The sequence below is a fragment of the Tachypleus tridentatus genome, chromosome 11, assembly GCF_004210375.1.
Source record: "Tachypleus tridentatus isolate NWPU-2018 chromosome 11, ASM421037v1, whole genome shotgun sequence".
In the NCBI taxonomy this organism is placed as follows: domain Eukaryota; kingdom Metazoa; phylum Arthropoda; class Merostomata; order Xiphosura; family Limulidae; genus Tachypleus; species Tachypleus tridentatus.
The window spans coordinates 95393613-95414650 of NC_134835.1; the positions used below are offsets into that span (position 1 = coordinate 95393613).

Below are 21038 nucleotides of genomic sequence, written 5' to 3' on the forward strand. Positions count from 1 at the left end.
GTTATCTGTCTGCACGCTAACATGGCGTTTAGCTGCAAGTTCAGTCTTGAAGTAAGTATCCTGCGGCAGTAATAAAGCAGATTTGACAGTTGGAATTAACTTGCAATAGCCTTCGATTGACCAGCTTCTATTTGTCTGAGTAAACATTCATATGTTTTCCTTGTACACTGTTCGTGGTTCAAGAGATAATTAAGACAACATTTCTTATACATTATATAGTTAATTAACCAATCAATTGCACTTCAGTTCATGAGGCTAATCATCTGATTGTTAATATAATAATAAAATGAAAGGAGTAACTGATATTATTATCAACAGCAGTTTTACTTTGTCATAGCTAAAATATTACAATTCATAATAACATTCAATTATTACGTTCACCGTATATGAAAAAAATTACGTTAAATATTTATATTCTAAGATACAAAATTAAGATTGTATTTAAATAGATAAACAGAATTTATACGGAGAGAAGACTAGAAATACGAAACTATGCAGTTACCCACTGGAAACCTACATTCCTGTGTGTGGGTGTTTTCTTATAGCAAAGTCACATCGGGCTATCTGCTGAGTCCACCGAGGGGAATCGAACCTGTGATTTTATTGTTGTAAATCCGTAGACTTACCGCTGTACTAGAGGGTGTCCTACATTCCTGAACCCGACTGTTAGATTGTGGCTAAATGAAGAAAAAATAGGTAAAAAATAAACTGGGGTTAAGACTTAGAGAATAATTAAAAGTCTACATTGTAGCAGTATACAGGAAATACTTGATAGTTAAGACCTATCTTCCATTGTAGTTGACTTAAACGATGTTGTAATTTATGAAAGTTTGTAGAATGGACGGCAACTGCCTGTTGTGGAGACACAAGTGTAGAGGACGACGTTTCGAAAGTCTTTCGCTTTTAGTCTCCACAACAGACAGTTGCCGTCCATTCTACAAAGTTTCATCATGAATACTCTGCCTAAACAATGTATCAAAGGATATTGTAATTGTTTATTCAGAGTTTCCGAGTAAAGCTATACAAAAGCTATCTGTACATGGCCGTCCTTATTTTTAACTGATAGACTAGAAGTGAGACAACCAGTCAATGGTTCACATCGGCAACTTTTGAGCCTCTTTCGTCTGACCGAATAGCAAGATTTGACATTTCCTTTCATAGAGCATCCACAAATTCAAAGCATATAGTGAACTTTTATGGCAACGGATCACGGGAAACGAAGAACCATTGGATTCACAAATCGGGCACGATGAACAACGTCCAGCCCTCAATTTAAGACAGTGTTATTAATTTTTTTATTAAACTCTAAAGCATTAATCAAAATAAAGGATAAAGATATTATATCTTACCACACAGCTTTATTTTATCATTAATCGTTTTTTGTTTTGTTTTTCGGCATAGAACATTTCAATTTAACACGATCTGAAGCTGCATTCTTTACTTCAGACCTAAGAGTTAGTAGCCATGAAACGTGTCAACACTTCAAGACACGTGAATCAAAGTATTAGTTTCTTGGTGGTATTTATTTTCACAAGGTTTTTTTTTTCGGTCTTAACATTTTCTTTAGATCCAAATCGATCGGGTGAAGAACTGCGTGGGTGAGTATTTTTAGAAAGGACTACGAACAATGAAATCTATTCTTGTGTATTTTTCTTTATGTATACACAAAATGTGTAAAGGAAAGCAATAAACCAAATTGCCAGCGGATTTTGTTAGAAGTGGATTTTCGTTGTCCAGAAGATTTAGATTTTCGTCACTGAATTTTGTGAAATTTATATAATTTTAGGGGTTTCTTTTTGCTATTCATTTGATATAAGTTTCAGTGCAGTGATGTTTTCAGTTCATGTACAAGAGTTTTATTTCGTTAATCTTTGATGACTTTGGTTGAGTGTGAGGTAAACTTTGGACAATTTTGTAGGTGCATTATAATTTTTTTATAGTTTGATTTTGTGCACTCAACTCACGATCTGAGAGTAGCGGACTCAAATCCACGTACTATCAAACATGCTCACCCATTCAGCCGTGGGGTCATTATAATGTGACGGTCAATTCTGATCTTCGTCAGAAAAAGAGAAACCCAAGTGTTGGCCGTGGGTGATGATGACTAGCTGCCTTCTCTCTTACCTGAGACTGATAAATTATGGACGTATAGCGCATATAGCCCTCGTGTAAATTTCCGCGAATTTCAAAACAAACGAAATTATAAGGCCATAATGAATCCTTAGTTCCGATTCACCTCATGACCATATTGTTTTCTGACGATTGTTTTCTTTTAGTACTTGACTTATTCATATCAGCACAAGTTACAAAATTAACTATTATTTAATCCGGAAAAGAAATGAAATATTTTTTCTTTTGAATAAAAGTGTTTACATCGGTAAGGATGAATATGAATTAAATTATAGTAAAAATTCGATCGTTGAATTTCGCCAGCTGTTAGATTACTTTTTTTTACGAAGGAAAAATAGAAATGACCATCCTATTATACTGCTTACACGCTTGAAAGGTCAAACATGTTTGGTGATGTGATTCGAATACCTCGACACGTAGGTCGTGCGTCGATTTCCTTAACCAACAAGTCACGTTGTCATGTCGTTAGTTTGTTTGTTTAGAATTAAGCACAAAGCTACACAATGGGCTATCTGTGCTCATGTCGTTATTTCATCTGGAAGCCAACACTTACAACTGTAAGAAACTTACAAGGGTATACTTTTTACTGATAAATAAGAAATATCAGAAAATGTATTTATTAAAAATTAGAGCTGTTATGTTTATTTAACTTATGCTTAAAATCTATAGACCACGTTTTCCAGAAAGACAAATAGAAGAAAATATTAGCCTTTTTAATTAGAGTTTTTCATGTTTTGTATAGTGAATTTTCTGTTCAAGATTACTTGGATAATTAGTTCACAGTTAAAAGCAGTTATAAGCAGTACACTCGTTTATTAACGACGAATTATCATGATGTCTTGATAATAAAACTGAGAATCTTCAGAAAGTATCCACACCTTCTCTTTATGAATGTGTATTTCATTGGCATGTTACTTCACAAACTTTCTGCTCATTTTCTCTAATGACAAAATATTTTCAGAAATTATAAGTTTTTCAATAAATAGCGTTACACCTTGGGTCATCATAAGTTCAATGTTACGCTTCTTCACTTATATTCACATATTTTCTTTTACAGACGAATAAACGTTAGACGTTCATTTCCATCACTAACGATCTTAACATCTTTTCCTTCTAAATTCATCTGATAATTGTTAATATTATAAAAGTAATACTTCCTTTTTGGTGACTCCTATAATCAAGGTTATATTTTGGTTAACTTCAAAGCCAAGATAACGTTCTTATTACCGATGGTATTAATTACCTCCTTAGGTCTAGAAAAAACAACAGCAAAAAAACATTTTTATTTCTCATAGAATCAAAGCTTTATTATACATACTCTATAAACTTCGTTACCATTGATTATTACCAAAATCAATGATCCATACTGATAATGATTAAAATCTACTTTTAACTTACTCAGTTGTCAAAATTTACTTTTCGTTATATATGTAATAAAAATTCATTTCATACTTCCTTCTAACAAAATTAAGCTTCCAATTTGTTTTTCTATGTATAAAAAGTAGATGCTTGTCGGCCTAAAATCCTGATAAAAATCACGTAAGCTGCAGATGTTTTTGTTCCACATTTCTCTGAATCTGTCCGTTCCAGATTCATAATAATACGTGTGCAAAAACATCAGTTCAGATTTACCTTTTGCTTCTTCCATGTTACTGCCCAACAGGCGACTTATCGTTCAGTAGCGGAACTCGTCAATTGGATTGGTAGACCTGGCATGGCCAAGCGCGTAAGGCGTGCGACTCGTAATCCGAGGGTCGCGGGTTCGCGCCCGCGTCGCGCCAAACATGCTCACCCTCACAGCCGTGGGGGCGTTATAATGTGGCGGTCAATCCCACTATTCGTTGGTAAAAGAGTAGCCCACGAGTTGGCGGTGGGTGGTGATGACTAGCTGCCTTCCCTCTAGTCTTACACTGCTAAATTAGGGACGGCTAGCATAGATAGCCCTCGAGTATCTTTGTGCGAAATTCAAAACAAACAAACAAACACTTGGATTGGAAAAGTTCTTCCAACATCTATTTATGTATGCAGTAAAATATTAAAAGTTATGGTCTGAACGCCGAAAAATGGCGAACTATTAAAGACCAACAGCTATAGAAATATTTCTTTTATTATTGTTGGTGGCGTGTAGTGCAAGAATTTAGTGTTTTTAGTGATGGTGTATCACAGGATCATTTTAGAACTTGACAGCATGGAACAGTTTAATTTTGATATTTTTAATTGAACGTACGTAATTTAACAACTATCCTCATACTTTTTCTTTGTTAAAATTATCGCTTTATGTAGTTATCAAAACACTTTACTCACTCTTTTATGATAATTTGTTTTCCTTATTTTTATAATCTTTAACGCTTCTTTTACATACTCTGAATGCGAATTCTGATAACTTCCTTTTTATTATGGATTATTCCACTTTTACACTACTTTATTTTATGTTATGCTATTTTTTGTTGTTAAATGACGGAATCGTGAGCAATAATAGTAGCTCATGATTCGTGAAGAATAGAAGTACAAGTTTTATGCATGTAAAATGAAAAATCTCAAATTGTTTAACAAAATTTACGATTTAAATATCTTACATCTCTTCACTGTGTACATGCAGACAGAAACGGTTTGTCAACGTGCTTAACTTAGTTTTGACCAGCTTTCCTTGTTTGGTGCTTTTAAATAGAGAAGGGTAGATAACGCTAGCTTAATGATATCAATTCTGAGAAACAGAAGAAAAAGGTCCTCTTTACATGCTTGAAATAGTTAATTGGAGTTAATATCACTACATTACATGTATATTTTTTAACATGTAATATTTTCATAGAAGTGTAGTTTTATACAAGAAAAATATAAAATTACTAGTTCTCATGCACTGGCAGACAAACAATAATAGCTTAAATATTTGAAAAAAAGTATTAAGTAATAAAATATTTGGCTTCTAGAATGTGATTCTTTAAAAAGCCAGTAGTAAAATAATTATTTGCAATAGGTATGATTGGGAGTACAGTTTTTACCTTCTATTTTTTTAAACTACTGTAATGCTCAGTGTTAGCTTTCAGGGTGAATAGAGTTATAGCAGCCAGGTTTATTATTCTTGGGTTGAAAGGATGGTTGATTATAAAGAGTTTCTCAAAGTTATTTAAAAGATTTTATTATCTTAACAAAAAAGAGAGAGATGACAGATTTTTCTGTTTCGCTCAAGTAAAAAATGCCTTACAATATAAAGTGCTAACAAGTGTTTTCCTTTAAAAATGCTTTATATACATATAACAATAAAAGGACAGCATCTTACAGAATGAATTAAATCATTTTAATTTACTTCACATGTTGCTTTATGTGGCTAAGCGGTACGCTTCTGCATTGTTAACATTAAAGTTCAGAGTTCAATCCTTGCAGTGATTGTAGCTTTGCTCTTAAATCAAGCAAAATATCGTGACATGTTTCAGGAGGTCCTGTTGATCATCATCAGAGGGGATGCGTGTAATGTATATAAATGTGTTTGTAATTTATGTCCTATTGTTTCATATCGATTTTAGCATGAAGTAGTTTTTTGTGTAAGCAAATGCTCCTCTCTCTTCTGCAATACAGGAGATTGAAAGACGCAATAAAAAAGAAAGACGTCAAAACGTCATTATCATAGCATCCAAAAATCCCATGAAAGAAGATTTAGCTCTGTTAATCTTTGTTTATTTAAAATTTTTATAAGACTAAAATGAATACCGAAATTGTAGTCAGGATATATATATATCTTACTATATACATTTAAACTATGCTCTATTTCAATCCTCCAATATACTTGGTAAATATACGGTTGTAGGCCTTGCACTGTGCTGACTGAATCATGCTAACGAAAGTTTGGATAAGTTTATAACTTGCTCGTATTAAAGGCATTACATCTCAGAAGTCTTAAATAGAACGTATAAACAGTTAGATACTTAGACAGGAAAATGTGATTTATTGAAACTATTTATCTTAAACAGACTTCAAACCAAATAAACTCCCACTTTAAACCACCAAACAGTTGATATACCCCATGTGCCACAGATAGGCTTTCTGCCAATTGCCTTTTTTCTTTTTCGGAAAAAGAATAAAATATAATGTTCTATCTGAAAGCTACACGAGGGCTATCTGCGCTAGCCATCCCTAATTTAGCAGTATAAAACTAAAGGGAAGGTAGCTAGTCATCAATACCCACTATCAACGTTTAGGCTACTTTTTTTAGCCAACGAATAGTAGAATCGACCGTCACAATATGTGCAGTGACATAAATTGAAATGATGAAAATTACGTTCGCCAACTTAATACAATTCACACGTAATAACTGTTGTTGTCAAGCAGTTTGCTAAGGCAAGTCTTTATATTGAACGAAAGGCCTCGTCGGCATTGGAAATAGTAGTTATAATGTAGTTGACATGTTAATATGCAATTGTTTTCACTTTCACTCGGAAATTCTTGTTAATAATTTGGTAAAAAAAAAAAAATGCATGTTCTTAAGAGCTATAAGTATTATATGCCTTCACGGTTGTGAAGTTTCAAGATGTAAGAAGAGCAAGCTACTCTTGGTGATGAAAAGCATTGGAATTTTGGAGTACTACGATGTTTAACAATTAATAGTCATCGTTCCCTTATCCTTACCCGTGATAACATGGCACGGAAAATTCATCTTATTCTCTGTATTCCATGGCATATGTTTATATCATTAACAGCTACAAAAGTTGCGAAACAAGGAACTAATGATAATTATAGCACGTTAAGTCAGTCATGATATGTATAAGTAATACTGAATTCTAAAAGCATATGTTAGCGGTGATTATAAAATTTACCAGGTTAGTCAAAACTTTTCTAAAAATTTGTGCTGAAAACTTTACAAGAGGTAAGAATCATATCAATCACGTTAAGTACAGAAAGATCAGTTCAAGTTCTTCCAGTAATAAATCATAGTTTTAGAATTAATACGCAATAATCATAATTGTAACAACACCAGGGCAGGCAACAACAGAAGGGAAGCAGGGAGTCAGACTCCTGAAATGTTGTTGCCCCTCAGCTAACGCCGACCTTTAATGTAATTTTAGATTTGGTCTTATTATACGTCTCATTTCCCTCCACCTCGTTAAGAAAGGCTGCAGCAGGGACTCGATGAAAATGATTGTAAAATATCCAAGCTTAAGTTTCGTTAGGCTGACTGTTTATTTATTTAGACTTATACATAGTACATATTTCGTTGTTGGTGGTGATAATGAAATTATTGTTAGCTTTAGCGAATTATGTGGTTTTTTTACCTAAATACATTGATGTTTTACAAAAACTTCAACCCGGATTGATTCATATACATTACATAGCTAATCTTCAAAATCTGACAAGAAAATTATATATCACTGATTTTGCTAACAATGTTTATAAACGATTGGCTCTTTCGGAATGTAATGTAAATACGAAATACATACTATTTTTCTACTCTTAAAACGAAAAAACGTTGTAGTAACAAGCAAATGGTAATTGATTTAAAAATACACGCTCATAGGACTTAGGATAATATTTATTTATACAAATAGGAAAAAAAATAGTTGATAACTTAATAACAAATACTCAGTATGCTGAATATTTGTACTGTTTTTAGATTATTACAAATACAACATTAAAATATTATTTTGAATGTTGGATTTACAGAATAAAAAGTTAAATGACGTCATGCAATAAACTCGCTATAAATTATAAATGGTTGAAGAAAGTAGTATCTCAGTGTCATGTATTTAACTGGATATTGTATTATCATCACTTACGTGTAGATGTCAGGAAGGTGCATGTATCAATAGTATAACCTTTCGTCTATCAAATAGGTAAGTAAATTTTTTTTTACAAATATTTATTTAGCATAATAAAAGTATGACGAAGAGGAACTCTATTGCATTTATTACCCCTTAAACGATCTTGCTTTGTCCTACAATTGAACTTTCTAAACTATAAAGCACAATGCCTCATAAATGATTGATATAAAGAAAGTTTGAACTAAGACTTTGAACGATGTAAACCAGTCGATCACTTGATCTGGAATGAAATATTTTATTCAGCTCAGCGGTACACAACAGAGGAAGTGTATATGAAATATTATCACACATTCTACGAAATGCCTGTAAAGGGCTATAAAAACATACAATGTCTTATCATCAGTATCAGTAACTTAGAATCAGTCTTACTATGATACAGCATCACACCTACTAACAATTAAGAAACCAAAGGTGCTAATTAGATCTTTACTTTGCAGTAATGAATTAATAGTGTTTTGAACTTTATTTTTAATTTTCCAAGTGTTAACGACTCAATTGACACGTACTATTCTTTAATCGGTTAGTAATTTTACCTAAATATTTGTTTTTGTGGAAACCACTATTTTATTTTATTTTTTAACTTTTCAAAAGCCAACCAATAGCTTTACCTAATTTTTTATTTATTAGAAACCATCCAGCTGCTTTAGTTCGTTTTTAGTTTCAAATAATGACCCAGTAGTTTTATATAATTATTTCATATTTACAAACCAGTCAGTTGATTTAGTTATTTTTCAATTTCTAATAATCGTCTAGCATAGTTTTATCTAATCCTTTATATTCCTATGATCAACTTTTATTTTACTTATTTTCTAATAGTAAACCGAAGGTTCTGTAAAAATGTATTTATCAAATACTTTTACCCGATCAATTTTCCTAGAGTGCGCTTAGTAATTAAACTACGATTCTACCTCATTTGTAATTTCCATTTTGAATGATTAATCAGTGTTTTTTGTATACAACAACAAATAACATTTATTAGGCTATTTCTTTACTGTCTAGCAATCGACATTGTCATTTCCTGGTTATTCACTTTATTGTGGATTCAATGGCTATACTTAATTATTATGGAGAAAACTACCATTAATAGTGAAGGTATCCAACTTGTGATTTAACGCATTGAAATTAATGAAATTTTCAGTTTTCTACTGTACTATTTTGTACTTTGTACTTCTAACCAGTTTATTCCATAGAATTTATTTAAAAGTTTATTTATGGTTTTAATCCGGATAGTTTATTTACGTTGGACCAGAAGTTTTATTTATTAATTTACTACATCTTTATGTGTCTTGTTATAAATTATAAATATTATCACCTATGCTAAAATATACATTAAAAAAACGCATTACGTATTTAATTGATATGTTACCATTAGCTCGAGTAAACAGTTTTAAGCATTTTTGTTAGCCTTTCTTTTATCTGTATAACCAGTTGGAATTTTACTTCTGCTTTAGATTCTTGATATTTATTAATCCCAGCCTCCTGTGACAACCACTTCAAATGTTTGCTTATGTAAAAGATATGTTTGTCACAAGATTAGTTTGGTGTTATAAATGCAAAAACGTAGGCATTTTATATATATGCATGTAAGTTACAGTGGGCAAAAGCATGTTTTATTACGATGTATGTACTTCTAGCCAGTTAGTTGTTTAGACTCAGCTTCATTAATTTATAAGTTATTTTGGTTCCACATATCTTTATTATCGATTCATTTATAATTCCTGTATAATTATTGTATCCACGTGGTCATCACAGTTTATAATCGACTAGAAACGATTTTTTCTTGTGGACATTATACCGCTGGTGACTAATAACAAAAAATAGTAGAATGAGTTTATTAGTTGCGACAAACAACAGTCTCTGTGCGTGTGCCAGTTAACTGATTCCATCAAATGTTATCAATATTGAAATATTTATAAATGAAAACTGAGAATGTCTTTAAAAAAATGTCATTAGTTCGACCTATGTTCATTTTGAAAAAATAAAAGTAGACAGTATTGATACAAGTTTTCCTGCGTTATAATTCTCTTTGAGTGTAGGCCTCATATATGTATAGGTATGATCTGTTTAACATAAAGATCCAGTTCGTTTTGAGTCAGGGCAAAGATGTCAAAATGTCATAAACCAGACAACAGTATTGCCAGCATAAGCCCTAAAACTTAATTGTTAATAGACCAGTGCGTGAACATAAGGCTCCATAGCATAATTTGTAACTCTAACATTATTTTGGGAAAAATATCTCTAGTCAAACATGATTTTAAACATGTTACTCAAATCTTAAAAGCCCCAATGCTTCGCCGGCAGAGGCACTTTTAAACCACCGCAATAAATTTCTCGTATACTTGCATATAAAGTCGCTCCAGATATAAAATTTGCTGTCATAGAGCCAACTTAGATGCTGAGGTTTAATTCTGAGCTTCTTAGCAGTGAGTTGTGGCAAAATAGAAAAAAAAAAGACTTAAATTATGTTTTTACTCATTTATAATTCGAAAGATGTAATAACTAATAAAGAGGAATGTGGAAGATATCTGTAGTATAGACTGATTTTCTTCATATTTTGAATTCGTTTATGTCCTAATTCAAACAGAAAAATGGTGATGTTTGAGTTTTCAAACAGCTCATAATTGATATAGTAATATTAGTACAGAGATACTGCTTTTGTTGTTTTTTTTAACATGGGCAACTGAAACTCGAGCCGTTTGCAGAGGTTTCTAGATAGAAGTTTATAACCAAGTTGTCAATCTTGCCAGATGTGATCATGTTCTCAAGTGCCAGATATTGCTTCAAGTCATTGTTGTCTGCATTGAATCTAGTGGTCAGATGTTCTGTGACTGTGTCCACAAATTCAAAATTTTGGCTTCTGTAGTAATCTCTGGCTGTTGCAGAATGGTGTGCTGAGCCATCACCTGTGATCCTTCGTGATAGTTCAATAGGCACCAGATCTAGGGAAGTTACCTTTTTCTCAGCTTCATTAAATATCTTGTTGTAACTTTCCTCTGTTTGCAATACCCGCAATTACTCAACTGTCATTGCAGATGCTTCAATCATGCCAGATACTGTCGCTGATTTTGCTTGTAATGCACGGTTTAGTTCTTCTAATGCAGCTAATGGATGCTGAGTCATCAGCAATCCTAAAAATGTCTTTCCTTTGTCAAATCTGTCCAGCAGACCTCGTGCTTTCACTGCTACATCTGATTTTTCATTTGCTAATTCAGACAAAGAATCAACAATGTCACTGTAGTGATCATTAGCACATGTACTTACAGATAGGCGGCACAACCAGCGTGTTGGACACAGTGGGCTGATGTATTTAACTGGACCATTGTGGCTGTTTGACGGTACAATATTTTCAAAGATTGTCTTGTATTTGCCTGACCTCTGAAGCAAGACACCAAGTTGATGTACCCACTGGATAGAATCTCGAACACATTCACAAGCTTCAACTGCATGTTGCATTATTAAATTAGCCTTGTGTGCTCCGCAGTGAAAAAAACAAAGTTGACGGTTGCTTCTCTTTTATTTTTGCCTGGCATCCACTGTACGCATTACTCATGTTACCGGCTCCATCATAAGTTTGTGCTCTTAATCCTGACAGTGGTAAATTGAGTCTAGTCAGTACATCAAGTATAATCGAGGATATTGTTTCACCAGTTGTATTGGAAACACTGTACAAACCAAGAAATGTCTCATGGACGTCAAAGTTCTCATCTACGTATCGTACACATATTGCTTCCTGTTCGGCACCTGTAACATCTTGAGTGCCATCAACCATTAATGCAAAGATTTTACTTTGCTGCACTTTGTGTGCTATGTTCCTCAGTATTTGATGGCTGAACATCTCCATTATTTCATTCTGAGCCTGGGGTGATGTGAATGTGGTTTTCTTTGACAAGTTGGCCGTCAACCCAGAAGCTTCATTAACTGCAGGAAGTTCCCCTCCATATCAGTATGTCCACGTAATGCTAAACCTTGACGCAGTAAGAAACGTAAACTTCTGAATATTTTGGCTAGACTTCTTTTGCATTCTTCCTGCTGCTTCTTTTTTCCATCATGTAGCTGGACAGTCACTGGAGTTGCATCAAGTGAACCTTCTGGAGATATAGCGAATATAGCTGAGAGGAGGATTGGCGTTCGTTGACTTTCTGTTTTGCCTTTTTTCAGTTGCAAAAACCGGTGGATATGAAGGTATACTCCACTGGCCTCTCCAAATTCCCTGTAAAAAGGCCTCTATTTTCTGCCTTGGCACAATGAAAACATATGACTTTTTGAGTTTGATTGTCGAAGTGCAGCCATGGGAACTCATCAAACCACTTGCCCTAGAAGATTTTGAGATTTTGCTTTCTGTTGTGGTATTAGATGTGCGACTGAATGATATGACTTTCCACACTGTATCTGTGGAGTGTCAGATTTTTCATTACTGCAAAAACTTGTTTCACAACTAACTGGTGGTTCATGATGTGCAATAGTTGCACAAGCATTTTCAGACTCGTCCTCTGATGAACATGGTATTTTCTCTGTATGGCAAGTTTCTATTCCTTTGCTTAAGGTTGTTGGATTATCTGCATCTGCATTGTCACTTGTAGTACCAGTAACTGGCTTGCAGAACTGTCTAATATCGTAAAGTTTCAGACGCTTGCTTGTCATAATTGGAATCTGTTTCCCAGATGACTCAACAGGCTAAAATACAGTCTTTATTGAAAAACTCTAACGTACAACGAACGAAGATAGAACAGAATGGAAGTAGGACTGAGCTGTACAATGTATTTAAGTCGAACGCGCGAACCTCACAGTGACTACCGAGCCGACTGACCGCCTGGGCATCGCTGGGACAATAATGGTGCTAGTTACAACACAAGTAATTGCAAGTTTCTCGAAAAATACTTAAACAATCACAAATATATTATATTCCTGTTAAAGCTCATCAAAAGGCAAACACGTTGTGATATAATGTCTATAAGCACGTCTATTAAATAAAAACACCTAAACAAAAACTAGCAATACAATTCGAGTAAGGGCTTCAGGCCGTTGAAATCGCTCCTTTTGTGTTGTAATTATACAAAAAAATACAATATTTTTACTATCTATGATAGAGAATATATTGTTCTTTTACCATAAAGCACCAGAACTTTATTAGAGGGTGGTGATAATCTGAAATTTCATGGATTAATGAGGGCCACAAACACAGGTCTAATGAGCCCTGTTGTAAAATCGAGGCTCAAAATAAAGGGAGCGGAGGGGGGTGATGTAGGGCGCGTCTGGATCCGAGCGGCCCGAACCTGTCATTAACTATACACTAAACGTACACTATGGTCAGCGGATTCGGCAGCTAAGGAGGGTAAGGCGTTCGACAATAAAACCGGCTAGACAAATAGCGTAGGAAAACCGCACAATATACACATAAGATTGATGCAGCTACAAGCTACAAATGGCCTGCCAGACCTAGATCACAGTAGTTTACGCTTGGGAGTAATATTTTCGAATTTCATGCTCTGTTCAATCTGTTGTGATGAAAATTTTACTTAATCTTACACTACGTACAAGACGTAGGTAGATTCTGTGATAGTGCTTACAAGCCTTGCATTTATACTTAGGCCTACTGACTGATACTTACGAACTATCGCTTAGATCAGGGGTCACTAAACTACGGCCCTCGAGGTCATTTTGTCCGGCTCGCCAGCAGCTACCCGCTTGGAAATAAAAAGTGACATTTCATCAAATGTCCAACTGTCATAACAAAATAAATCACACCGATGGTCGCTTTAAGTTGGTAAACACATGACGTTATGATAAAAAGAAACAAGGCTGTCACGCGCATTTTTAACCAATAGGAAAATTCTTCTTTTGTCCTTGCTGCCCGTTTATTCATATCGAGACACGTATCTATGAAAGCATTGGGATTTCGAAAACGAGTACAGACTTAACCCTCGTCCTATCGACTCGTTTTGTAAATTCAGCGACCAGGAGTTACCGATTTAGCAAGCTCATTTCACGTAGTAGTCGAGTTATGCGCTTTTCGTAACTCGTTCTTTGGTAGCAGTCGTGGCAAACGTACGTTTCAATATATTTTGTATGTGCTTTCTTGGACCAATACAATACTTTTTTCACAGCGTTCTGTGTTTTTCATTTTCAGATCCTGTTTTTTTTTTACCCATCGTTATGGCTGCTTTTAAAAGAAGAAAAGTGGACTCTGAGTGTCGTGCTTTCAATGAAGAATGGGAGAAAAGTACTTCTTTGTGGAAACAAAAACCAGAAAGCTACTTGTGTGATATGAACCGAAAGTGTTGCCGTTTTGAAAGAGTACAATCTTCGGCGTCACTATGAAACAAAACATCTATCAACATATTTGAAATTTTCAGGAAAGTTCCGTTCTGAGAAATTTGAATCTATGAAACGTGTTTTTGAATCTCAAAAGTTCACGAGAAAGTTTGCTGAAAATGAATCTGTCACTCCTACAAGTTACAAAATAGTGCATAGGATGGCAGAACGAGGAAATCCTTTTACTAACGGCAACTTCATCAAAGAGTGTATGATAGAAGTAGCAAATGAGCTGTGTCCTGAAAAAGCCAGTTTCTTTGAAAGTATCAGCCTTTCAGCAAGTTCAGTTGTACGGAGAGCAGAAGAACTTGGAGAGAACATCGCATTACAGATACGCCAAAAAGCTAGAAACTTCCTATTGTATTCTCTGGCACTGGATAAGTCTACTGATCTCTCGAGTACATCACAACTTCTCGTGTTCATTCGTGGAGTTAATTTGGACTTTCAGATCACGGAAGAGTTGGCATCAGTTAACAGCATGCACGGAAGAACAACTGGAGAAAACATTTTCATGGAAGTGCATAAAACATTGCAAGACTATAACCTTCAGTGGAATCAGCCTGAAGGTGTAACAGTTGATGGCGGAAAAAACATGGCTGGAGTAAAGAAGGGTCTGGTGGGGCTGATCAGGAAACAGTTGGAAGATCTTCAATTCCCAAGCGTTTTGTTCATACACTGCATCATACATCAGCATGCACTCTGTGGAAAAGACTTAAATATTTCTTGCGTACTGAAACCAATCATTTCTGCAGTGAACTTTATTCGGGGTCATGCAGTTAATCATCGCCAGTTCAAGGCGTTTCTTAAAGAAACTGATTCGGATTTCTGTGACTTGCCTTATCACACGGCGGTGTGGTGGCTCAGCTGCGGTAAAGTCTTGTCTTGTTAAGCTGAGAAGAAAATTCGATATATATTTTTTATCGAGAAATATAGAGCCGATCCACTTCTGTTGGATCCAACCTGGTTGTCAAAGTTGTCATTTTTGGTTGACATCACATCCCACTTGAATGAATTGAAATTGAAACTTCAGGGGAAGAATAACCTTGTCTGTGATCTCTATAGAATCATTAAAGGATTTCGGAGAAAGCTGTCATTGTTTGAAGCACATTTGGAAGGAGGAAACCTCTCTCACTTTCAGTGTTTCAATAAGTTTCATGCTGGGATCACAGAAGATGTCAACCTGGAGTTTCAGAAAAAGATTATTGGTGATTTAAGTAAGCATTTTTAGAGAGATTTTCGGATCTCGACAGAATCGAAAGTGACATTCTCCTTTTTCAGAATCCTTTTGATTGTGTCATTGATGACGTGCCAGTGAAACTTCAGCTGGAGGTCATCGATTAGCAAGGAAATGACTTGTTGAAAGTAAAACACAGAGAGGGGCAACTTATTGAATTTTACAACTGCATACCTAAAGATGATTTTCCAAAGCTGAAGCAGTTCGCATCTGGTATGGCATCAGTGTTCAGAAAAACTTATGTTTATGAACAAGCATTTTCAAAAATGAAGTATGTGAAGTCGGTACATCGATCAAGGTTGACTGATGAACCTTGAGTGTTCTAATTCTAATGCAATTCTAATGATTGTATGCAGCAATTCAAAACCGAACATTGAAGATATTTTGAAAGTGAAACACCAATTTCATAAATCTCACGGCCCGGCATGGCCAAGCGCGTTAAGGCGTGCGACTCGTAATCTGAGGGTCGCGGGTTCGCATCCCCGTCGCGCCAAACATGCTCGCCCTCCCAGCCGTGGAGGCGTTATAATGTGACGGCCAATCCCATTATTCGTTGGTAAAAGAGTAGCCCAAAAGTTGGCGATGGGTGGTGATGACTAGCTGCCTTCCCTCTGATCTTACACTGCTAAATTAGGGACGGCTAGCACAGATAGCCCTCGAGTAGCTTTGTGCGAAATTCCAAAACAAACAAAACATAAATCTCACTAACGTTTGTGCGGCTTAGTGAAATTCAAATATGTATTCACTATGTACGATGTGACAATTGTTTTCGTTAATGACACCTTTTTTGATAACCTTTTGGTAAATACAAATGTTGGTTGTATTTCTGTTTGTTTTTTTTACTATATGTGTGTATTGCATGCTATTTCCACATGGCTAATGTGGCATCCTAAACTTAGTGTTAAGTGTTTTACAGAGAGCTTTCGTTTTAGCTTATGAGTATTGAACATAATGATCATGCGGCCTGCGCTTCTCTGGCCCCCTGTAATCTGGCCCCCTGTGAAAAAAGTTTGGTGACTCCTGGCTTAGATCGAAAAGCTTAAAAGCACGTCTATGTTAAAGATGTACATTTCGGCTACTGAAAAAGTCTACATCTAGGCCTAATTATGTAATTCGATTAGTAAGAACACGAGAATCACAAGAACAAACACACAATTTTTGGACCTGTGATGCAATAAAACAATTCAACAGACCAAACTGTAGAGGGGGATGATTGTATGCACCATACTCCCCACCTAAAATAAAAGGGGAATGTATACCATCATCTCACACAGGATATATTCAACAACCTAGTCATCACCACCCACCGCTAATTCTTCGGTTACTCTTTAACCAGCGAATAGTGGGATTGAACGCACATTATAACGCATCCACGGCTGAAAAAACGAGTATGTTTGGTGTGACGAAGATTCGAATTCGTGACTCTCTGATTACGAGTTGAAGCGCCCTAACCGCCTGACCATGCCGAGCGTAATTATGTTCGTCATGGTTTAGACTTGGATTGTTTCGAAAAATGTTGATTGTGCTCAAAATAAACTTTACTTTGGTGCTAACAACGTTTGTTAAGGTATAAAACTGACTTTACGTCAATTTTCATTATGTTCAATATAAACGTGATTTTTTTCATCTGATAATGTTCATTACGCTGTATATATTTGATTTTGCTGCTAACGATGTTCGTCATGTTCAGTTTTCTGTAACATGCTATCTTAAAAAAAATATAAAAGTTACATAATATTTCGTACTTGAATATAAATTAGCCGTAAATTTTCCAGAAAAAATTTACCGTTCTTAAATCAGTCACTATAGGTCATTAAGTGTTGAGTTTTAGAAAACAAAACTAAACAAAACATTCTGCTAAGGACAAACTTGAGAAATGTTTCTGTATTATTATTTACCAACCACTTTGAAAGAAATTCTAGCGCCTCCGTTCTTCAATATAACGCTGTTTGTTTATATTTGTTCAAGGTGTGTGCGTGAGGTGACTTGTTGACCGCATTTCTTATTCTTGTTTGATATTTGACAAGAAAGGGTCTAATATAACTTAAAAATCAAGGGATACAAAAACAAAAACCTCAAAGAATTTCTCCTCTTAGCTATAATAAATCCACGCGCTCTCGAGTTTTGGAGTGACAAAAGAAGTAATACCTAGAACAACAAAGACATCTGTTAGCAATATTGTTACCGTAATGTGCTTCTGTAGTATAAAGTTTTTATTGTTATTTAGCTATAATATTAGCAAGCATAGTGACACTTAAATAAATGAGTAAGATTGTCTCATACGATACTACATTCTTGAATCTTTTCTATTCATCTCCAGAGCAGCATCAATTATTATTTCTGAAATGATACTCTTCAACAAAAACTTGTATAAGATTGATGTAAATATTCTAAGCCTCTAAAATATGAACTTACCATAGCAGAATATGTAATAGTGAAACAGTCTTCCACTCTAAAACACTAACTTAAAATGTATTAGGAACATGGTTGTAACCACCTACGAAGACACCGATATTGTGCCCTAGATCGTGTTTTTCGGTTTACTTCGCGCACTCACGTACACATACACACACCTGTATATATACTTGAAAGTTATAACTTGAAACCCAAGTTCAACGTCAGTAAAATATTGGCTGTGGTTACAGGGTTCATTAGGAGTTCCTTATATAAAAAGCTATCTTGCAGCGATACATCTTTCCCACTATGTGCATATCAAACATTTAAAACCAAAAATGATGGGGACACAAAACATAGGCATCATCTTCATGTTAACAAAGATGACCTAAGAAGGCCGAACTATTGTTCTCTGCTTTTTTAGTGAAAGACATTACCTGTTTGAATATATTGTCATAGGTTTTTATACCATCATACCATCTTTCGTAACAAAATTCTGTAAATACAATGCTAAGTAGAAACGTATTATTGTCAGACATCTTATAAATCTTTATTTAGAGCTTGAGAAAATAAAACAACATTTCATTTTCATAGAGTACTAAAATATATTTTATATCTAAGAGTTAAGCCTTCAAACGTGACACACATGCAACTAAACTTAACCTAACGACAGTTCAGCAATATAATTGCCTATATGTATAAAAACGTTCCTTATTCATTCGTGGTTACAGCAACTGCTGAATTCTCACACCGCCCCCTTCTCTATCATCTTTTAGTATCTCTGTTAGTAGAGGAGAGGCTTAGTCTTCTTATAACACTCTAACACCCAAGTTCCACTATTCAATTGGAATATCCCAAGAATGGACGGTGGATGAGGCTCACTTGAGTTGGTGCCTTCTCTTTTGTATATCATTTCAAAATTAGGGTTAGCTATGTTGAGTAAATTTGTGTAAGAATCCAAGTCAATATCTGAACCCCCAGTTTCATAAGCAGTTGCTCATCACCTGGAAGAAGTTTTAAGTCAGGAACACTATGCTTCAACATCGGTTAGTGTTTAAGTTTTCCACGTATTTACTACAGCTGGTACACGCTTTGTTTTAGTATAGTGTTGAGAATTATTATAATCTTTCATGAAAACAAGAATTATCATAGATATTTTTTCTAGCTGTGTAGCGAAACGTTCTGATAGTTAACAAAAACGGTGAAAAACACAGTATGGTGCCTCTTTTTTAGATCATCATTCACTCTTACCTAAAGTTTAGTTTCTTACAAATCAACCTCGACGTTTATACTTCAATAAAACTATTTCTGTCTCTCATACACAAAAACTTTCGCATGTGCTTTTTTCCATTAATGAATATTAGCTTTGCTGGAACATTACTTTTAAATTAATTTTTGCAAACAATATGAAACATTTCTTGATACCAACAATATGAACTCAATGTTAAGAAAAAAAAACTTCGTCTCAAATGTGTCAGCTACAAACTTTGTTATTTAAAGGTTACTTAAAACTATATCTTTCAGTTACCTGAAAAATAGCATACCTTGTAAGAAATCTTAAGGCATAATATTTTCACTCATCAATGAATACCTACTATGCTACATTAAAGTTTTAATACACTAAAGCATTCTAGCCCAAAATAATCTGAAGTGATTGTTGACGCTATTTTAAAAATACTGATATTTCTTCATGGATTATTTTTACAATAGCTGTCTTATTTGGTTCATTTATACATTTCCTATGACAGTTAACTTTTTGTTCACAAACTGAAAAGCCTTGTTTTATAAACGATACAAATTTCCTGATACATTTCACATATTAAAAGAAAACAAATATTATTAAATACGGTACTGTTAGATATAATAATGTTAACTGAAATCAAAATACTTCGTAACAAGGCACTCTTCTAAAAATAAAAATAAAAATAGATAATTGAACGAATGTTTCTTTCAACGCAAAACTATACAGTAGGTTATCTGTGCTGTATCCTGAAGTTACCGCTGGGCTACCAGGGAACAATAAGTATAATTACAAATTTCAGAAAATTACAAAATAAATAAAGAAATAAGTAACTCAGTGCTGTTTGAGGAAACTATATAAAACACTCTAGCCTTTAAATATATTTATGTAAGTAAGCATTAAATACATAGACAAAGCAAGAACTTATATGATTGATACATCTTAGTAACTTAAGTTCGTTGTGTTTTGTTCCTTGACTCCAATGTTCAAATCTCTTCAAGGCGATAAAAATATGGACACACTATAATAAAATAATCTCAACTTAACTTTAGGACTGAAATGTTTAGAGTTGTAACACCAGTCTACATGAGAATATGTTGCGTTTTGTACGTATTTCTAAATGCCTGTACATTGCTTTTATGTGCGTTAACACCCTTCAAAGATGTCCACAATAACGACTGATGCTCTAAAATGTTCAAGTAGATAAGTCCAGTGGCTAGAAGAAAGTTTAATGTTAAACAAATGCTAAATTTAGTTATTATTATACACTGCTGGTTAAATGGGTGAAGTCTACACAATAATGGAATAAACAGGGGTTTATTATTTAATGGAACTGAAGTTATCAGGTATGGTTATTTTATTATATACTAGAAATAACACAAGTGGTTTGTTTACTAACTGGACGGGAACTGTTTGCTATTTTATTACTTAGTAAAAACAACATAGGTGAATTCTTGTTTAACTGCACTGGTGTTGCTAGATATTTTAGAGTTTAGTAACAATAATACAGTATTCTTATTTAATTGTACTAGAAATGTTGGTTATTTTAGTATTTAATGAATATAACAGATGGATTCTTATTAACTGGACAAGAATTGTTGGTTAGTGTTGGAAGAGCTGGTTTTAACTGCGACGGTTTTTTTCGCATTATTTCAAGGTAGTGTATAATAATGGCATATCTTGATGATCAACGTGAAATAACTTAGTTTCTTGGAACGATCTGCCGTTTAAACTCTGCTTACTTTGAGTCGGAAAGGGAGAATTTAAACTACATTTTGTTTGATTTGGTCAACAACAAAGAAAACTGTTTATAGTAAGGACTGCAGAAGAAGTACATTCTCCCCTCTCTCTCCTTCTCCCATACATGTATAGAAAAACAGATAGGACTAAACCTAAGAGATAGAAATAAAGGAAATAA

At 34.4% G+C, this 21038-nt stretch overlaps 1 protein-coding gene across 2 annotated transcripts in view; it reads right to left on the reverse strand.

Annotated features, from left to right (window-relative positions):
• Positions 1-305: 305 nt before the first annotated feature.
• LOC143232826 (zinc finger protein ZIC 1-like) overlaps positions 306-21038 on the reverse strand; it is a 101023-nt gene continuing 80290 nt past the window's right edge. For both annotated transcript variants that reach the window (XR_013017802.1, XR_013017799.1), the window contains one exon: positions 306-677. The gene's annotated coding sequence lies outside the window, so the exon portion shown is untranslated. The remainder of the gene's footprint in view (positions 678-21038) is intronic.